The sequence below is a fragment of the Ixodes scapularis genome, unplaced genomic scaffold (assembly GCF_016920785.2).
Source record: "Ixodes scapularis isolate PalLabHiFi unplaced genomic scaffold, ASM1692078v2 PGA_scaffold3__209_contigs__length_174095766, whole genome shotgun sequence".
Taxonomy (NCBI): domain Eukaryota; kingdom Metazoa; phylum Arthropoda; class Arachnida; order Ixodida; family Ixodidae; genus Ixodes; species Ixodes scapularis.
Window position 1 is genome coordinate 161,934,300 of NW_024609868.1, and position 18,782 is coordinate 161,953,081.

The following is an 18,782-nucleotide window of genomic DNA, read 5'->3' on the forward strand; positions in this document are numbered from 1 at the left end:
GATTCAGTGGCTTTAGACACACCACACAAAATATTCCAGGCCCGTGAACAGCCTTCTCCACCTTCACATAACGTCGCCCAAAGTGGATGACGCAACCGCCACCTAGCATACTAAAATGTATAAGAGATATTCAGTGGACGCCATATTTGAGGGCGATTTTTAGAGCGCCAGCTCAAAACTAGCTCAGATTAATAGGCTGCTAAGACCGGCAATCTCGATGGTGTGGAATGCACTTTATAAAAAAAACTGTGGAGGCTCGCCGTCAGCACGCGCTGAGCAATCGCGCACACAGCTATAACTTCCAGTTATTCATCTATATTGACTGGACAAAAAGCCCACCCAAATTTTGAAGCATAACTTGATCAGTCGCTGTGATCGATAACACTGTGATGACTTTGAAATGCTAGTGCAGAGAATTTGATTATTTTAGATTTTGTTGAGCTAGCCCATCGAACCTCACAGCAACGTCAGAAACTTGACTGGTAATCATGTGCGAGCGCTGTGGGAGCATAATTACAATTGTAATATTTTAGTCCAAAAGATGTGTTTTTCGCCATAGAGCAGCGTTTTCACGTGTACGTTTTCCCTCACATGTTGCATTCCACTGCCAGCAGCCAACAGCCAGTGTAGCAGACAAGATCGAGCCAGCGGCGTCACGAGGGTCAGCGACACCTGGAACGGTAGCCCGCGGCGACATCCCCCCCCCCCCCCCCCCCCCGCTCTCGCGTGGCCCGCCGCGACTTCCCCCCCCCCCCCCCCCTCCCGCTTTCGCGGCCCCCCGCGACACCCCCCTGAGCGTCGCCCCCCCTTGTTATGCCACTGCCTGGAGCATCTCTGTTCTTTAAAAAGCCATAGCTTTGCACCGCAGACGCACGTCACAGAGCGTAGCACTTGCTAGGTTACCATGTCTCTATTTAGCGACACGCCTGCGCATGCTCATTCTTATAGGTTCTATGAAGTCCCGTTCACACACTTGCATTTGGCTAGGACCGACTGAGACAAAGCAAATCTTTAAGCCTCTTGCGACAGCTTATGGCCGGCAGCGCAGCAATGCAGCCGGTCGAAGGCAGTCACATGAGTGTAAAAAAACTGGTCGTGTTTCAGTCGTTCGTAGCGTGTGGGAATAAAAGTAGGGAGGATTACGCACCTTTACGTTCGGGGACCGGTCCACTCAAAGGGGAAATCCGATGCCCGTCCCACAGCGCGGCCGAGGGCTACCAGCAAGGGCGGTCGCCGCCCCGGGTTCGGCCAACGCCATGCCAACAACGATGGTCCCGGTATCCAACAGCGTTTATTGAGTACTAGGGGTCCCCAACAAGAAACTGTGGTTAAGTGAGCCATGGACAGAGTGTGCTCGCAGCGCCCGCCGAGCTGAGCGCCAAAGGGGTAATTGCGAGCGGAGTCATCGCCGGTCGGACGAGCTCGCGCCGCCACCCGTCGTCGCAGCAGTTCAGGGCCAGGGCTCTCGGCAGACGGACATCCACAGGAAGTGCGGACGCCGACTGTCAGAGCCAGGGGAATTACTAACGTGGAGTCATCGCCAGTCGGACGAGCTCGCGCCGCAACTCGACCCGTTGCCCGGAGTCCAATCCAGGACTCCTCGACCAGACGGCCGTCCACTCAGAGGGCAGGCCCGACTCTTCCTCGCGCGGTCTCGCTGTTCCCCCGAAATCGGAGAGACGCGCGAAGGAGCATGCGAGAGAGTAATTAAACCAGCATGGTGGCTTAGTCTCTCCGACACGATACGGAGCGACCGGGCTCGAAGTCAGACGGCTTCGCCCGGAACGTCCTCGGCTTACGCCTTCTCGGGGGAGGGAAACCAGTGGCTCCCACAATAGAAATGCAATTGTGTGAATGAGGCTCTACGTACAGTGGACATATTTGGAAATCTCAAGCAGCAGTTAAAGTTGCTTTTTCAAACTTTCACTCTTTATATGAAGGTGTCACCTTATGCGCCGAGAAACTGAGTGAGCTGACGAGACGAGGGTGCACGGGGATGTCAAAACACTGAGCTTTGGTTGGAATGATTAATAGGTAGATCTAAAGCCTTTGTTTCAACTGCACTCGTCGAACACGTCGGATGCGGAATGCCAGTGTCCGCTGTTAGACTTTCGCATTCAAACGCGTTCGATGAGTGCAGCGACAGATAGCTTTAGGTCGCCCACTAATTATTCGCATCAGAGCTCGGCGTTCTAACGTCCCTGTACGTCCCCTCCTCACACTCAGCTTCTCAGCGCATAGACCGAAACACACAAAGGGTTGAGTCCTGAGTATTATTCTCTCGTTGACATTGCGGCTTTTAGAGCCATAGCTAATTTTGCTCTGTAGAGACGTTTGTCGAATCATGACAACTGGTTTTCCACGTGCAGGTACTGTGCATATTCTCATCATGAGGGCATATGGTGCTTTCGCACTAAATTTGAGAATGTTGTAAGCAACAGTGGACTTATCATGCCAGTAGCAGACACCACAAAGTATTGTACATACATAAATGTTTTGAAGCCTTTGCACACGCTGATCTTGAAAAAGCACTGCTATCACGCAGTGCCCATAACGGCCTGTTTTCTGGAAACACACTAAAAATATATCCTTTGAGTATCCTATGCTGTGTAAGGAGCCATATCTAGAAAAAATTTTAATTCGTTTTCGTGGTTTTCATTTATCTTATGGGACGAAATTGAAGTATTGTAAACCAGGTTTTGAATTTGCAGAGTGTTTGAAGTCAGCAGGAATACTCTCGTCGATCACTATAGTCAGGTGCAAAAACTTCTGCGCTTATGATTGAGTCATCAAGCCAGGACTCTGCACCCATTACAATATTGGGCCTTGTCAGATTAACAAGCTCTGCTGAGTCATCAATTTTATTTTTTACACTACAATTCACAACAAGTACACCGATCTCATTCACAGTTATTGTTTTTTTGAAGGGATTCCGTGGAAGTTGCGCTAGTTGCTAGATTGTTTTCTCTTTTACTCTCGGTTCATTTTTGTCCAAGTAAAATACTTTGTTTTCAATAATTAGTCTGTTGTAGCGTAGTTTAAATTGACTATTTTGCGTCCTGGCAAATCCCAGAAGCTTGCTTCTTTCATGACGCACGTTTAGAGAGAAGTTCTCGCCGATAGATATTCCGCTGTTTTTTAGCTTGGGCGTTTGCGATAGTTTAGTTTGTTTTGTTTTGAACGAAGAACCTGCCTGGACCTCTCTGCGTTGCGTCTACCCGGTCGGTGAGCGCGTTCCACATCTGAATGGTCAATTTTGATGCCTAGCACAGTTTCACAGAGCTGCAGAACTTTTGTTTCGGACGTTGCCAATGTTTCATTTGTGTCCTCGGCAACACCAAAGAAAATGAGATTATTTCTCCGATAGCGAGTTTTTAGGTCATCACGTCTGTTTGCCAGCTGGTTTAACTGCTCGGTAAGCTCCGTGGATGCAACTTGTATTTGCTGCACTTTAGTCTCAAGGGATTTCAGTGAAGTAACGTCTTTTTTAGGCGATTCTAGCGTTGCAAACACAGATGTAAGTTTTTTTTTACCGATATCTGTGTTTGTTTGATTGCCGACATTTTTGCCAAAATTACCTCTTGGTCTTTGTGTATACCCTGTTGTATCTCCAAGACTTCTAGCACGGCCACTCGATCCCCCCCGTTGGTGCGGCTTGCCGATGTTTATCCGAAAACAAAAAAGCGCGCGGGAGAGGAGAACTTCTCTCATTCTCCGTTGGGGCGCTGCACATCGGTGAGCGGTCTTGTGAGCTGAAAGCTATACTCAGTTTCACCTTACGTTGTACCGCAGGAAAGGCTGTAAGCACGAGCTCCTTGCTCGGGGGCAGATCTCGGCGGCACAAGCTCTCGTGCAGTAAGGGCAGCTGTCAATGCTATGAGCTCGCGCTTCCAGCCTTCGCTGCGGTACAGCATAAGGTGAAACGGAATATAGAGAAGGGGCCCAACGCGCTCTTGCTCCGCTACCCAGATAAAATAACTGCCTGTCATTGGCTTCGCCGATACCGAGGCGCTGCCGCGGTTGCAGAAGGCAGCAAAACTCGCTTTGCCCCCACCTATGCAACGCTGTGCCCGGCGAAAATATCGTAGTGTCACTCTGCGCTCGCATGTGTGGTTTGTGTTGGCATTTTGAAGCTGCCGGAAATGTAAATGCGCATTCTAGTTCTGAGTGTCAGACGGCGATGAAATGTGCCAACTCCACTCGTGAAACAGCAAATCCTGCAGTTAATGAAGTACAATGAAGTCTCTTCCGAACTTGAGTTTGCACCGCAGGCTTACATGGCTGGTTACTTGGCCTTCGTTTGTGAACAAAAGGTGACCATTTCTAGTTGTAGAAATTGTCGTAATTTCAAAGTTATTAGCTGAAACATTCAACCTAGCAAAGCAATACAAATTTCTCAGTGAAAGCAAGGAGGGCTAGTGTGTAGAACCCGCTAAACTTTGCAGGTGACGTGTCCTGAATGCAAGCGCAACTAAAGGGAAATGCACCACATGACGGAGCCTATCAGTCCATGTTTAGCCTTGACCAAGGAGAACTCAGCTAACCGCGACCTGAAGCTGTCTGGCTGTGCAAGTTCGTCTGCACCTTTGTCGAGAGGGCTCTACAGTCGGCAGAGATTCGTGGTTGTGGAAGGATTTGCAAGGTTCTCTCGAGCGCTGTGCTTCCACACCATCTGGACTGCCCGCTGATGTGGTGTGTTAACTGCCGAGACCCCTGCCACAGCGAAGAGCTCTGCGAGCTCTTTCTCAGAAAACTGCTCAGACCTTTTTGGCAAACTGGGCTGGTGACCTAAACAGCCCACTAGAGATTATATTGAGGCGTTCGCGGAAGCCTCTTTCCCGAAAGGTACTCCGCTTATGAACTATATGACTCCCTTGGTCTGTTTTTTTTTTTTTTGTGAACAATTAAGTTTATATAACTGAAGTTATGCACGAGGAATCCGATTTGATATTGTCCTTCACCGATGAATAAATGGCACAGATCGCGCGTGCTCGAGCGTCGGTTCAAACCGGAAATCATACGGCCTAGATATATTCAACTATAACTCCTATATTACAGAGGTAATAGAAACGGGGCAACAGTTACGGAAACAAGAAAGCGACAATTCGCTCATACTGCCAGCAGAATGCAACTTTAACGCGCAGCCTGCAGCCGGGTGAGCGTTTCGCAGAAAGAATCATGTGTTTTTGTTCTACACAGATTTGTCACATCATTCATGCAATACGGCATTCGTTTCAATTGAGACTTGCGGCTTCCCGAAAAAAAAAAAAATCTAAATGGCCACACCGGGCCAGGCCGGGCGTACTGCTCCTCTCTCACTATATTTCGTCTTACCTTAGCATGGACTAATCGCGAACGCTGTGCTAGCGCGAGCGGCTAGCCTTTATTGCCTTGACTGGAGCATTCGCTGCACGAGCGCTCATGCATCCGCCGAGGCTTCCTTCGAAGCAACTATCTCGCGCTTTTAGCACGCGCGGCTAACAAGTACATACTAACTTGAAACGAAGTATATAGTTCTTCGATATGCTCCCTCATCGATAACGAGCGCCACGGCTGGCGCTGCAGGGTAAAGTAGAACTATCGCTCTCACCGGCGGAGTGAAGCATACGGCAGGCGGCTCCCAAGGGGAGTCCTAATGGAGTGGCCGTGCTTCTAGTATTCTGTTAGTTCGCTCTTGAGTGAACGAGCCAGAGTTCATTTCTACATTGCCTGAAACTAGCAGCATTATCCTTTTTACTATGGATGCTACGTGACACAATACACAAGTCACGTAGACTCTGTACGCTTCGAACTGACAAAGCATAAAGACAAAAGCAAAGGGGCTCAGCACCGACAAGCAACGTCTAACACTGTGGTGGTCAACGGGTTTGTAAACAAGACCAGCTTGGATGAAAATTTGACGTAAGCGACTTGCTTGTGACATGTCAGTACCGGGCCCCTCGCTGGAAGTGCCGGGCAGCGGCTTTTCTGCCTTCTGGTTATCTGGCGCAAGCTGTGGTTGCCAGGTTGTGCCGTCGAATTTGAACGTATCCAGCGGCGGTAGGATCAGGGGGGCGTACGGCAGCTGAAGTGATGCCAAGACTCCGATGGGTAGAGGCAGATTATCGACTCGTTGATAGGGCTGCGTGTGGATCGTCCAGGCAGGGACGAGCACCAGAATAAAAACTTGACGTAAGCGACTTGCTTGTGACATGTCGGTACCTGTTTGGTAACTGTTTGGGTAATGCTATGGCTGAAGGCAATCTCAAGCTTTTTTTTTTCATTTGATTTGTCCACACTTTCAGTTCGCAAAAGTTCCCAGTTAACACAAGGCAAATTAAAATCGCCCGCCAACATTACTCTCGTGTTGTCATTAACGTATTTATGCAGTATCAGATCGAGGTCTTCTAGAAAACTAACGCGGCTGTTCGGGGTAGGATATGTCGCGACAACGAGAAAAGATAAGTTGCAATACTTTATTTTACAAAAGAGCATCTCATCCAACCAATGTTCGAAGACAATACAATGTAAATCACCCTTAACAGCAATTGGGACACCTCCTCCCCCGAGAGGCGCTATCCTTCCTTATTATTTGTAATTAGGTGACATGACACAATCACTCGTTACGTCGGGCGTAAGCCATGTTTCTGTTTTAATGAGTATGTGTGGTGCGTGACACTGCAGCACGGTTTTCACGTAAGTGAATTTGTTTAATATACTTCGTGTGTTTAAGTTGATAACTCGCAGTGCGGCCTGTGCGTGTTCTTGCTTTTTTGTCATTTATCCCGGTCACTGCGGTTTCTTTCAAGGACACGTTGATCCTGCTTCGGGTCCCGTTGATATCTCTGATTATTGGTTTTAAGTTTTTCGTAGACTAGAAACACTTCATGCCCATCCGCCCTGTTCGCCGAGGCGCTGTTCCATAGCTTTTTTTCCTTTTTTCTCTGGTTTGCTTGGCATAATCGCTGCTGACACTGATAGTCGTTCCCTTCAACGTTTTGCAGTTCTTCAGCACTGACAGCTTTTCGCTCCAGTTAAACAGCTTCATGACAACTGGTCTGCATGATTCGTTTCGTTCGTATCGTAATCTGTGGATCCGCTAGAAAGACATGACTTCAACACGAAGCTTAACCTCAAACAATTATTTTATCACCTTCTGTTTCAAACCATCTCCACTCCCTTTAACTTCTTCTGGTAGTCCGTATATTATCAGGTTGTTCCTTCGGCTTCGATTTTCGAAGTCAACCTGTTGATCGTTCTGATGTTTTATTGTTTCTTCTAAACTGTGAACCTTCTTGTTAATTTCTATCACGTTTTTATTCAGTCCTTGTACTGTTTTCGCTGTATTTTCAAGTTTGTTGAATTTATTGTTAATATATGTTATGCTCTTCTTGAGACGTGGCTGGGTAGCTTTCATATTCTCTTGGTTTTATCTAATTTCCTTGACGTCCTCGGCGATGCCACTCTGATCAGCCAATATCTGACGAAGCAATTCTTCGACATTTTCGTCAGGCCCAGGGTTTTCCTCGACGTCTCCTGAGAGTAACAGTCAGAATTTGCAGGCCAAGGTTAGAAAGTACCAACAACTATAGGGCATTTCACGACACTTTTGAGGGCTGAATTTGTGGATAAAATATTTAAAAGTAGGCATAGCCGCTTTCACCTCCAAAAAAAAAAAAAGGATGTTTTGCGCATTGTCCGTACGCGGCAAGTAGTAGTTCTCACAATATATGGCTATCGGAGCAAGAAGCGATGCTTCCGGTGTTTGATACGTGTGCTTTTTGATTAGATAACATATATTTGATGTAAAATGCACCTATACGTATCTTAAGTTACTACATAAAGGGGAAAATTAGTAATGATCTGCGAGAAGCCGAACTTTTTTTTACCGTGGTTCTTGACGTGAAAACGGGTATAGAGCCAACTAATTTTGGGCAGTCACATATTGGCCCCCCCTTAAATTCTGCCGCCCTATAGTGCCTGCTCTGCCTATTGATAAATCTGCCCTTGCTTTTGAAACTTACGCTATATCAGAATCACATTAATGATTTGTAGCTTCCTTGTCTGTCAAAAGGTGAAACAAAGAGTAATTTATTGCTGTGTCGTAAACAATATGTGCGAGGAAAGAGCCGCTGACAGGACTGTCTGAATTTGCTTCCATCAATTGCATAATACTCGCAAACCATGTTTTAATAATAAACGTTTTTCTCATCTTTGTTTCTTGTTGTTTTCCGTGTGTTGTTTTACCGTATGGTATCGCATCGATTTCGACTTTTTCGTTCGTATATCTCTAACAAATATAATTTACTTTGCCTCTAATTTAGCGTACGAGTCAGAACTTCTTTACATTCTCCTTGACGTACGCCACGAGGTACACCTGCTCCGCCAAGACACAGCACAGGTCCTGGCTAACCAGGACCAGCTGGGGGCCCGCATTGCTCAGCTGAAGCAAGCACAATGCCCGCTCCATGCACCGGTGCAGCCAGCCGGTCTTTAATATTACCGTTGCCAACAATGGAGGATTTTGAGGCGGCAGAGAGGCGTCCCACCAATCCCGCCGTTCAGGCTGTCCTGATGAAAATCAAACCTGTTTTCACTATATAACCGCGGGTGCAGCTGGCCAAGTAGGAGCGCGGCTGCGTCCTAAGGGTTATCGTGCTTGCCTCCCACGCAAAGAGACAGGGTTCGTTTCCTCGGAGCGACGTGTATTTTATTTATTCTTACAATTTAACAATTTATTGTCCTGGTAAACTCGAGAATCATGTTGGTTGTTCGAGGTCCGAATGTTCTCAGCGCCGAATCTTCTACGCCGATTGTTTCAGAATCCCACGCGTGAACATAGGGCTCCGGATACCGAGCCGCAGTCAGTTTCGCCCCAGCGTTCGATCCTGCAGTTACGCCGACTTCCACGCCCGCGACGTTCTGTTCTAATCCTCGGTTTGCTTTTTGGTTTTCGGCATTTGTTTGTCCTATTAAACGTGACAGTTTGCTCAGTTATTTTTGTTTTTGTTTCGTTACCTCATCATTTGTGCCATTTTGGAGGAGGTGCAGGGTAACGCATGTCCGTGCAGTGAACCCCTCCGAAATCCCGCATTGCAAGTCGGAACTCTACCCTCCGAGAATCACATGAAGACCTGACCAAGACCCGATTATGTCGCCGCAACCAAGGCCTACCCCGGAATTCGGACCCTTGCCACTCATGACCAAGCACTCTTGGCTGACGATAGACAACCAGTCGTCGCAGACCCCAGCCGTCGCCGCCGTCGTAAACCATCTCATCGCACCCCGGACTCCGACGCCTTTTCATTGGGAGATCCACGAGTACATTGAAGACTGGCTGCAACACTATGAACGTGTGGCGCGCCACAATTGGGGGGGGGGGGGGGGGGGGGACACCTGACCAGTGCTTGCAGAAATCTACTTCTCTCTGGAAGGGACTGCAATGTACTGGCTGGAAAACCACGAGACTTCTTTAACTTCGTTGGAGGTGTGTAAGCTAGTACTGAAGAAGACGTTTACCAGCCAACACCGACGCGAGAAGGCCGAAGATATCCTGCGAACAGGGACCCAAGGCCCAATTGAGAACATCACCAGTTCCGTCGAGGATGTTCTTCGCCTGAGCGCCCGCGCCGACCCGCAGGCTATCGAGGGGAAGAAGCTGCGGCACCTGATGAAGGGTGGGAAGAGTGAGATATTGGGTGGTCTTATCCGCAATCCTCCGACAACAGTCGACGAGTTCCTCACGGAGGCGACGAATGTGGAACGGGCCCTTCTAGTACGTGCCAGAAACTACCAGTGACACCCTGGCGGAACTACTCCGGCGACATCCGGATCCGACCTGGGTACGGACCTCCCGGCGTCCGTGACATTATCCGTGAAGTCGTCCGTGAAGAACTCCGCAAGATTCTCCCTGCTGCGGATGGCCCATCCTTTTTCGCTTGCCGAGGTCGTCCAAGACGAGGTTCACCGAGGAAGTTCACCAGGCCACGGCGCCACCCCAACGAGACCTTGCGATGCCACAGTATTCTTGACGCCAGGAAGGAGAAGTCCAGGACGTCCACCCGAAGCGACCCTTGCCAAGGAAGACCGACGTGTGGAGAAAGGCCGCTCGACGCCCGTTGGGCTCTCAGTGCGGGGAAGTCGACCATATTTACCGCCGTTGTTTATGCCGAAACGGGGCTGCGTGGGTTCCACCCGAACGACCCACGCCCGAGGTATGGCGAACGCCTTAGCAACATCAGGTCCGACGCTCGCCCCCTCAGCGCCGTTTCTCGTCCGAGATCCCGCTCACCATCGCCACGACGTTCAGCGTCTCCAGCGCTCCAATTTTGCCCAAAGAGCCTGTGTCCCCTGCGTCGCCGGGACAACTGAGTGCGGCCACGCTTGGAGGCGGCGTTGCCGAAGACAAACGAAGCAAAGAGCCTCCAAAAACGACGGAGCGCTCCCACTCTCCCCACGCTGCGCATCGCAACGACGCCCGTGCTTCGGTGTCCAACAACCTAAACGTTATTATCTGCGGTTACGACGCATCGGCACTCGTGGACACCGGAGCAGACTACTCAGTCTTGAGTGGGAGGCTCTCTCGCCGCCTGCGAAAAGTGTCAACGCAGTGGGAAGGCCCTCAAGTAATAACCGCTTGTGGGCTCCTCATCATACCAAAACCTGAGACTGGGGCAGGAAGAGAACACAACAGAAGGTAGTAAAAGAGGAGGCAACGTCTCAACGTAAAAGAGGAGGCAACGTCTTTGAGACGTTGCCTCCTCTTTTACTACCTTCTGTTGTGTTCTCTTCCCCCCAGTCTCAGGTTTACAATCATGTTCAACTTACACCAGCTCGCCTGCACTCGGACTATTTTTTCGTTCATCATACCAGTCGGCAGATGCAATGCCCGCGTCAAGATCTATGGTGAGACGTGCCCTGTGAAGTTTTTCGTTCTCCAAAACTGTGCGAGGGACGTTATCTTTGCAATGGAATTTCTCTGCGAGTATGGCGCTGTCATCGACCTCGAAGAAAACCGGTTGACGCTACAAAAACCTGTTTCCCCACAGGAGGAATCCAACGCGGCATCCTCCGAGGTCCGAGTCGAAGAAAGCCACGTGAACTTGCCGCCGCGGTCGAGTGTTCTCGCGACAGTCGGGATCATTGACGCTGTCTGTGGCGAAGTTATGCTCAAGGGAAGCCTGCAGTTTCTTTTTGGAAGAGGAATAGGCGTCGCAAGAGGAGTAGCTTAACTTCAAGATGGTCGCACTGTGGCAGGGGCGGATCCAGACCTCCATTTTAGGGGATGCGGTTCCTCGGTGTAAAACGGCGGAAGGGGGGGGGGGGCGTTTATATTTTTTTGTGGAGTTATCGTTTTTACTAAACTCGGATAACATAATATACATCTTGAGAGCTCTTGTATCGGTTTACCTGTCGGGGATGAACTTTTTGAATTAAAACCTTTCGGGTGACCACGCTAGAGGTAAGTATCTCGAAAACTATGGTGACACTATCCTTTCTGAAACATGGGTTTGAGACCGACACTACGTGAGCAGTCGATTTAGGGCACCTTAAAGAAATTGCCTTGGCAGACATTCTGGTTGGAGCTAGTGCTCAACTGCTGCGGCAACGGGAAGCGCGGCTTAAATCAGCGGAGCGAGTACGTTGCAAACAAGCGACAAAAATGGCCCGGCGGCTTCGACGCTGCTCGCGGCGTCAAATAACTGTTGACGCAGCGAGCGAAGGAGGACGAAGAAGAAGTGATTCGAAGTCGGTTGCGTTTTTGAGCCTCGCTCTTCTGGATCAACATTTTAATATTATAAGACGGCCTAAAACCACTGATCTCTATGACAATTGCTGGATCGCGCTTCCCCGCTTGTTCGCTGCAGCGCAAGTGAAGCCACCGGGCTTCACTCGCTTGGGATACGATTTGCCGTTTTTGCTAGCCTTTGCTGCGGTTTTCCAGCGTGCTGACGACACGTTTTCTACTCGTTCGTCGTCATTCGCCGGAGAAGTTTTTTGAAGACTCTGTGTATTGTTGAGACTTGCCGTTGTAAACACGTGGAAAATTTTACGAAAGTGCAGTGTCGCAGGAAAAAGGCACAACGCGTCGAAAGGAAGGGCTAGCGGCGTGTTCAAAGCTTCCTTGGCACGCCGAAGTGCCGTGTCTCTGTGCCTTCGCACGCTTGGATACTGACCAAGAACCGACGCCGTGTGTATGTGTTTAGCGAGTGCAATGTGCGTGAAGCTGTTCGTGCCTCTGCATCAGCGTCTTTTCCCCTCGCGGTTTAGGAACGAGCTTAATCCAGCGTCCACTAGCGACGGAAGATGGGGGGAAGGTACGTCTTTTTTTCGTCCTTAGACGATTTACACAATACCGTGCACAACAGCTCCTCATCACTGATCAGTGCTGGCTTATTATCAACCTACTTAATTGCACTTGACGTTTGAGCGCGGCTCGCCTAATTGTAAGTGGTCAACAGATTGCACACGACCACATCGGCCGCGCTTCAAAGATTTTCATTCTCGCCGTCTTGTACTTTTGCTTTCGAAAACCCTTCTGGCTCCACAACGTTGCCCTATTCGTGCTCCCACGGAATCTATTAGAGTAGATTTGGGACATAGCCATGGTTAATATAGTACATAAGAACAGGTACAGATCTCCCCCTTTTATTGATAGCAACCCACCGGAACAGCTGGACGATCCAGAACTCTGTGGCCGATATATATAAATGATCTAAAGGCATCTACGTGCGACACACGTTCAGAACTTTGGCGCGGCGTTGACCGGTATCCAAGCTTTCGAAGGCACAAAGATGCATCACTCGGCGTGCCAAGGAAGCTTTGATCACGCCGCGACACCGGCGACACGCTTTCGACGAGTTGTACTTTTGATACGGCTTCACGCACATTGCACTCGCTAAACACATTCACACGGCGTCGGTTCTTGGTCGGTATCCAAGCGCGCGAAGGCACAGAGACACGGCACTTCGGCGTGCCAAGGAAGCTTTGAACACGCCGCCAGCCCTTCCTTTCGACGCGTTGTGCCTTTTTCCTGCGACACTGCACTTTCGTAAAATTTTCCACGTGTTCACAACGGCAAGTCTCAACAATACACAGAGTTTTCAAAAAACTTCTCCGGCGAATGACGACGAACGAGTAGAAAACGTGTCGTCAGCACGCTGGAAAACCGCAGCAAAGGCTAGCAAAAACGGCAAATCGTATCCCAAGCGAGTGAAGCCCGGTGGCTTCACTTACGGGAGCGGCAAGCGCGATCCAGCAATTGTCATTGAGATCAGTGGCCTAAAACATTCGAACTTCATTCGAACGTTGCCTACTCCTGTCCACGGTGAGGTCTGCCGCACTGGGGCTTGCCCTGGTGCCCGTGAATCGACCATGGCCATGTCTACTGGGCCAACGCCACCTTCGCCACATTCCAGTCATCGCGCCTCCACTGACCAGTACAGTCTGCCTTCGTCCGTCTGTGGCAGCTCAATCGCTGAATCACAACAGGTCACACCCATGAATAGCGCAGAGGACATCACTCCAGGTCAGCAATGCGCTACAACCTCTTCGCGGCGAGTCATTGTGCCATCCAGTGACATAGAACTCTCCGATTTTGACGACTTGGATTGGACTGATGTCGCCAGGAAAAAGCGAAAAAAGAGCAGCCCTAATTCCAGCCCAAGCGCTGAAACAGTCCGCAGTACTGCAGTAGTACCTGAAGGACTTACTGTTATATTTACGCCAGTCGAACAGGACCAAGTTATTACGTCGCTGAGCAGCCTGAGACTCTCCAATACTCTGGCGAAGACGTTCCCGGAATGCATCCTGGAGATCAGGTACAACAGCCGCCTCAATCTCGTTGCCGTGGACGTGAGAAACGGACAGACAACACGAGGATTGCTACGCTGCACAGAGCTCTGCGGAATCAAAGTCAGAGCATACGAGCCTCTCCCCAGACACTGCGCCACAGGTGTAATCAAAGATGTGGACACTACGCTGACTGACGAGGAGATCACTAACAACTTAAGATCTCCTGAAAACAGAGTTGCACGTTTGCGACGGCTAGGTAAAAGTTCGGCAATTAAGATCTCTTTCTGCGAATCTTCGCTGCCAAGCTTCGTCTACCTTGGTCTTGTTCGGCATCCAGTTACTCCATTCCAAGAGAAACCTGTCCAGTGCCGCAAGTGCTGCCGCTACGGACACCGTGAGGCCTCCTGCAAGCATAGTCCCGTGTGCAAGCGCTGCGGTAACACGCACGAGGTCAGGGACTCCTGCACTGCTCAAGAGAAGTGCGTAAACTGCGGAGCCGCTCACTCTGCTACATCAACATCCTGTACTAAATGGCAGCAAGAAAAAAAGACGAGGAATTATGCCAAGGAACATGCAGTCGATTATTATAGTGCCAAAGCTGCAGTTCAAGCATCCGACTGGCCCGAATTGCCCAGAAAAAGTGAAGGGTCTTCTTCAACAACGCAAGACACCTTGACTAGCAAAACTGAAAACCAGCGGCCTGAGAGACCGACCTATGCTACACTAATCAAGCTTCCCAGAAAGGACAAACCAAAGGCACCTCTGACTAAAGAAGGGCCCAGTTCAAACGGAGCAAATCCACTCGAGGATCCGAAAACTACAGGGAGCGCGCCCACCGATCCAAGGCAGCGCAGAACAACAAAACGGAGGACTCTGTCCGTTTCAGCAGACACAGCTCCAAGCAAGGGGTGGGTCTTGAACCTTCAAGCAGCAGCAAACTTCGCCTGCAGGTTCTTGGAATCTGTTGATGCAGAATGGGCCCGTAGCATTCTTACACTTCTTCAACTGGCCCTTCCCCTTATTCGATCCTTGTAAATGGCGACCTGTAGTACCCCTGCATCCACCACAGCACGGTCTTCTTCAGACCTCACGGTATGGCAGTGGAATTGCCGAAGTTTCCGAAAAAGACGCTGCAGTCTCATCCAGTTTATCCAATCGCACACTCCCCCACCCGGGGGAGTGTGCGACACTCCCCCACCTCGTACCCTTCCCAATCTTCCTGGATATGTCACATAAGTGGCACATAATGATCCTGATAAAGACCACCTTATGGCAACCCTAGTCAAGCGCGTTCATACCGCCGTCGACTTAACCTTCGACAGCCAGGCCGTTCCACATGTATTACTTGAACTCCTTCCTGCAAATCCACGCAAGCGTAACACCCAATCCCTCCGTCTACTCAATGTCTACAGCCTCCCTCAAGATCGTCATGCACGGTTTGACAAGTTGTTTGAAGCCGCACGCTGCAAGGGTTGCGCCACATTCATTGGAGGCGATTTTAACGCTCCACATCCGACTTGGGGTTACCCTCGCGACACACCTAAAGGCCGAAAGCTCCATACTCTGATTCACCAACAGAATCTCACTTTACTTACTGATTCATCGACACCCACACGTCTTGGAACCAGCGTTGCACGAGACACGTGCCCAGACCTTACCATGTACCGTGGCACTAAACCCTGCGCCTGGCAGAACCTTGAGGAACAGCTCGGCAGTGACCATTCGATTCTTGAAACCCGTATCCACACTAAAGACTTCTCAGGGGAAGCACGCCACATTCGTATCACAGACTGGCCTGCCTTTCGCGCATCGTCCTCCTCTTATACCTCCTCCAACACACTCATCGATTGGGTGCAAGCACTGCAAACCCGGCTAAACCGACACACGCGCACCCTTACTACCACTCCAGAAGCACCGGATATAGACTCCCACCTACTCCATCTGTGGGAAGCACGTCGTAGCCTAACCAAACGGTGGCGACGTCAACGCCGCAACAAGAAGCTAAAACTACGTATTGCCCAACTCACTGTTGATGCTGCAGACTATGCTGCCAACCTTACTGGTGAAAACTGGCACGCGCTATGTGACAATCTGAATGGCACGCTCGGCACCGCACGAACGTGGTCCCTACTCCGTCACCTCATACAGCCCGGTCAAGCCAAATCGGACAGGGCCAAGGGCATTCATAAACTTCTACGCGCCACTAACCTAACAGACGCCCAATGCCTCACTCAGCTACGACAACGCTACCTTCCCCCTCCTGACGCTCCACGTTACGCGGACTACATGGGTCCCCCCAACACACTCCCTTATCTTAACGCACCGATCGCAGCAATTGAGATTCGCGCTGCACTGACCGACATACGCCGCAACACATCCCCTGGTCCTGACCACGTCCGCTACTCTCTTCTCTACAACCTCTCTGATTCGGACACCACGCAGCTTACTACCTACTTGAACGAGGTGTGGGAGTCGGGTACCCTTCCCAAGGAGTGGAAGGAAGCAACAGTGGTTTTGATTCCCAAGCCTGGCAAACCCCTCTCCTTGGAGAATTTGCGCCCGATTTCTCTTACCTCGTGTCTGGGCAAACTGCTTGAGAAGGTTGTACAGCTTCGCCTCCACAAATTTCTTGCGGACACATCAGCTCTTCCTGACACCCTTTATGGCTACCGTAGTGGCATTTCTACCCAGGACGTACTGCTCCGTCTCCAACATGATGTTTTAGACTCGCCGAGCACTGCCCAATATCGCGCCGTCCTTGCCGCAGATCTTAAAGGGGCTTTCGGCAACCTCTCCCACGACCTGGTCCTTGAACAGTTGGCAGCCACAGGCTGCGGAGTGAAAGTGTACAATTACGTCGGCAATTTCCTCCGTGACCGATCTGCCAGCCTCGTCCTTGGTCATCTTCGCTCTCCTTCCGCGCCAGTGGCAAACCGTGGCACACCGCAAGGCTCTGTACTTTCTCCGCTCCTGTTTAACCTTGCCATGCGAGGTCTTCCTCCCCTTCTGGATCAGATCTCGGATGTCAGACATGCAATTTATGCAGATGACATTACTGTCTGGGTAACGAAAGGCTCCCTCGGACACATAGAGACTCAGCTACAAGAAGCCGCTACTACCATCGAGCACTACGCCCGGCGTGGAGGCCTCACCTGTTCCCCCACGAAGTCAGAATTACTAATCGTGACCAAACACGCTCGCGGACAGACCGACCTCCCCATTACCATCACATTAGATGACAAACCCGTCCCGCGTAAATCGGCCATACGGGTGCTTGGCTTTGTGTTACAATCCAACGCCAAAGCAACTCAAACCCTCCATCAACTCACCACCCAGTGCAACCAAATTATGCACATGCTTTGTCGCGTCTCAAATCGTCGACATGGCCTTAAAGAGGCGGATGCCCTACGCCTTGTCCAGGCCTTGATACACACGCGCTTAACCTACCACCTTCCTTACCACAACCTCACCCAGACCGAACACACTCGTATGTCTGTATTGCTGCGGAAGGCGCAGAAACTTGCTCTCGGCCTCCCTCTTCGCACAGCCACCGTTTGCCTCGAGAGGCTTGGGGTGACCAACACTCTGGAGGAGCTCATGGAAGCTCATCGGGCTGCCCAGTTGACGCGCTTGCGCTGCACGGCTCAGGGGCGGGCACTCCTTGCCACCCTTGGTTTTCCACCCTGTCCCGCTATCCTCGCAGCTGAGGGTCTCTCCCCCTCTGCGCGTGCCAGAGTCACTGTGGCTCCCATCCCCCGTCATATGAATCCTACCCGCCACTCGGCTCGGCGCGACCATCGCTCGCGCTACCTCCGACGCGCGTATCCGGTGGGTTGCGATACCGTTCGTGCCCTCTTCACGGACGCCAGCCCACAGGGTGTGCGCGGGGGTATTACAGTTGTCGTGGACTCTGATCTCAGGACAGTCCACGCGGCAACCGAGCGTGGTCTTACCGACGTCTCCATCCTGGAAGAACGAGCGGTCGCCAGGGCAATACTTTCTACCTCCTTTCTCTCCTCCTCCATGCCCATTCACATTCTCACTGATTCGCAGACGGCCTGTCGGCACTTCCTATATAACACCTTACATCCTTCCACTGCATCTTTACTCGACCCGTTCCTATCCTCCACCTCCCATAATTTCCGGCTGATATGGGTGCCTGGGCACGCAGCCGTCCCCGGTAATGAGCGCGCTCATGCGCTCGCCCGAGACCTCTCACACCGGGCGCCAGGGGAAGACTTTGTCAACATCCAACCAGCCCCTTACTCCTACAGCACTCACCTTGCAGAGCTACGCCTCGCTCGGCAGCATTATCCGCCTCCTCACCCTTCCCTTACTCGCAGAGACGCCGTCATATGGCGACAACTACAAACTAACACTTTCCCGACCCCCCTCTTCTACTCTTACCTCCACCCGTCACTCAGCCCGCCTCAGTGCCCGCACTGCGGCGACCGTCCCAACCTTTTTCACATGGTCTGGCAGTGCCAGCTCATTCCCGCCGTCCCACCCAATTCCAATCCCACCCCCACCTCCTGGGAGGAGCGGCTGACCGATGACACGGCCACTGGCCAGCAATCGCTGGTGGACCGCGCCAAGGCGGTCGCCGCCACATATGGGGCCCCGGACTAGGGGCTCCACCCGAGAGTTTGTCACACGTCGCTACAATAAAAGTTTATTCACTCACTCAGTGAGCGAAACGAACGCTGCCATGCAAGTTCGTTGGTTGTTCGCCGTATATTTCGAATGTCCAGAGCGCAGCACATGTGGCAGTGCCAACCCAAACTCGTGTTTTCACGTGTTCTGGATGCAACTTGAGAGAACGAAAGCTAATAATTGTTGAATATTTTTGAAAGCGTGTTGCAGTTCGGCAACTATAACTTTAGAACTTATACAAGACCTTAAACCAGCAATGTATCTTCCCAAATTATATTCTATTGCACTTTGTCTGGATATTTCCTGTATCAAAGGAACACTTACTTGTTTCTGGGTAGTTAGCTCATTCGTCAGGG

General features: G+C 50.8%; 2 pseudogenes; both read right to left on the reverse strand.

The window, feature by feature from the left end:
* Nucleotides 1–2,953: 2,953 nt before the first annotated feature.
* Nucleotides 2,954–6,193, reverse strand: LOC115319132 (annotated as a pseudogene).
* Nucleotides 6,194–6,755: 562 nt separating this feature from the next.
* Nucleotides 6,756–7,396, reverse strand: LOC115319128 (annotated as a pseudogene).
* Between the last annotated feature and the right edge of the window lie 11,386 nt (nucleotides 7,397–18,782).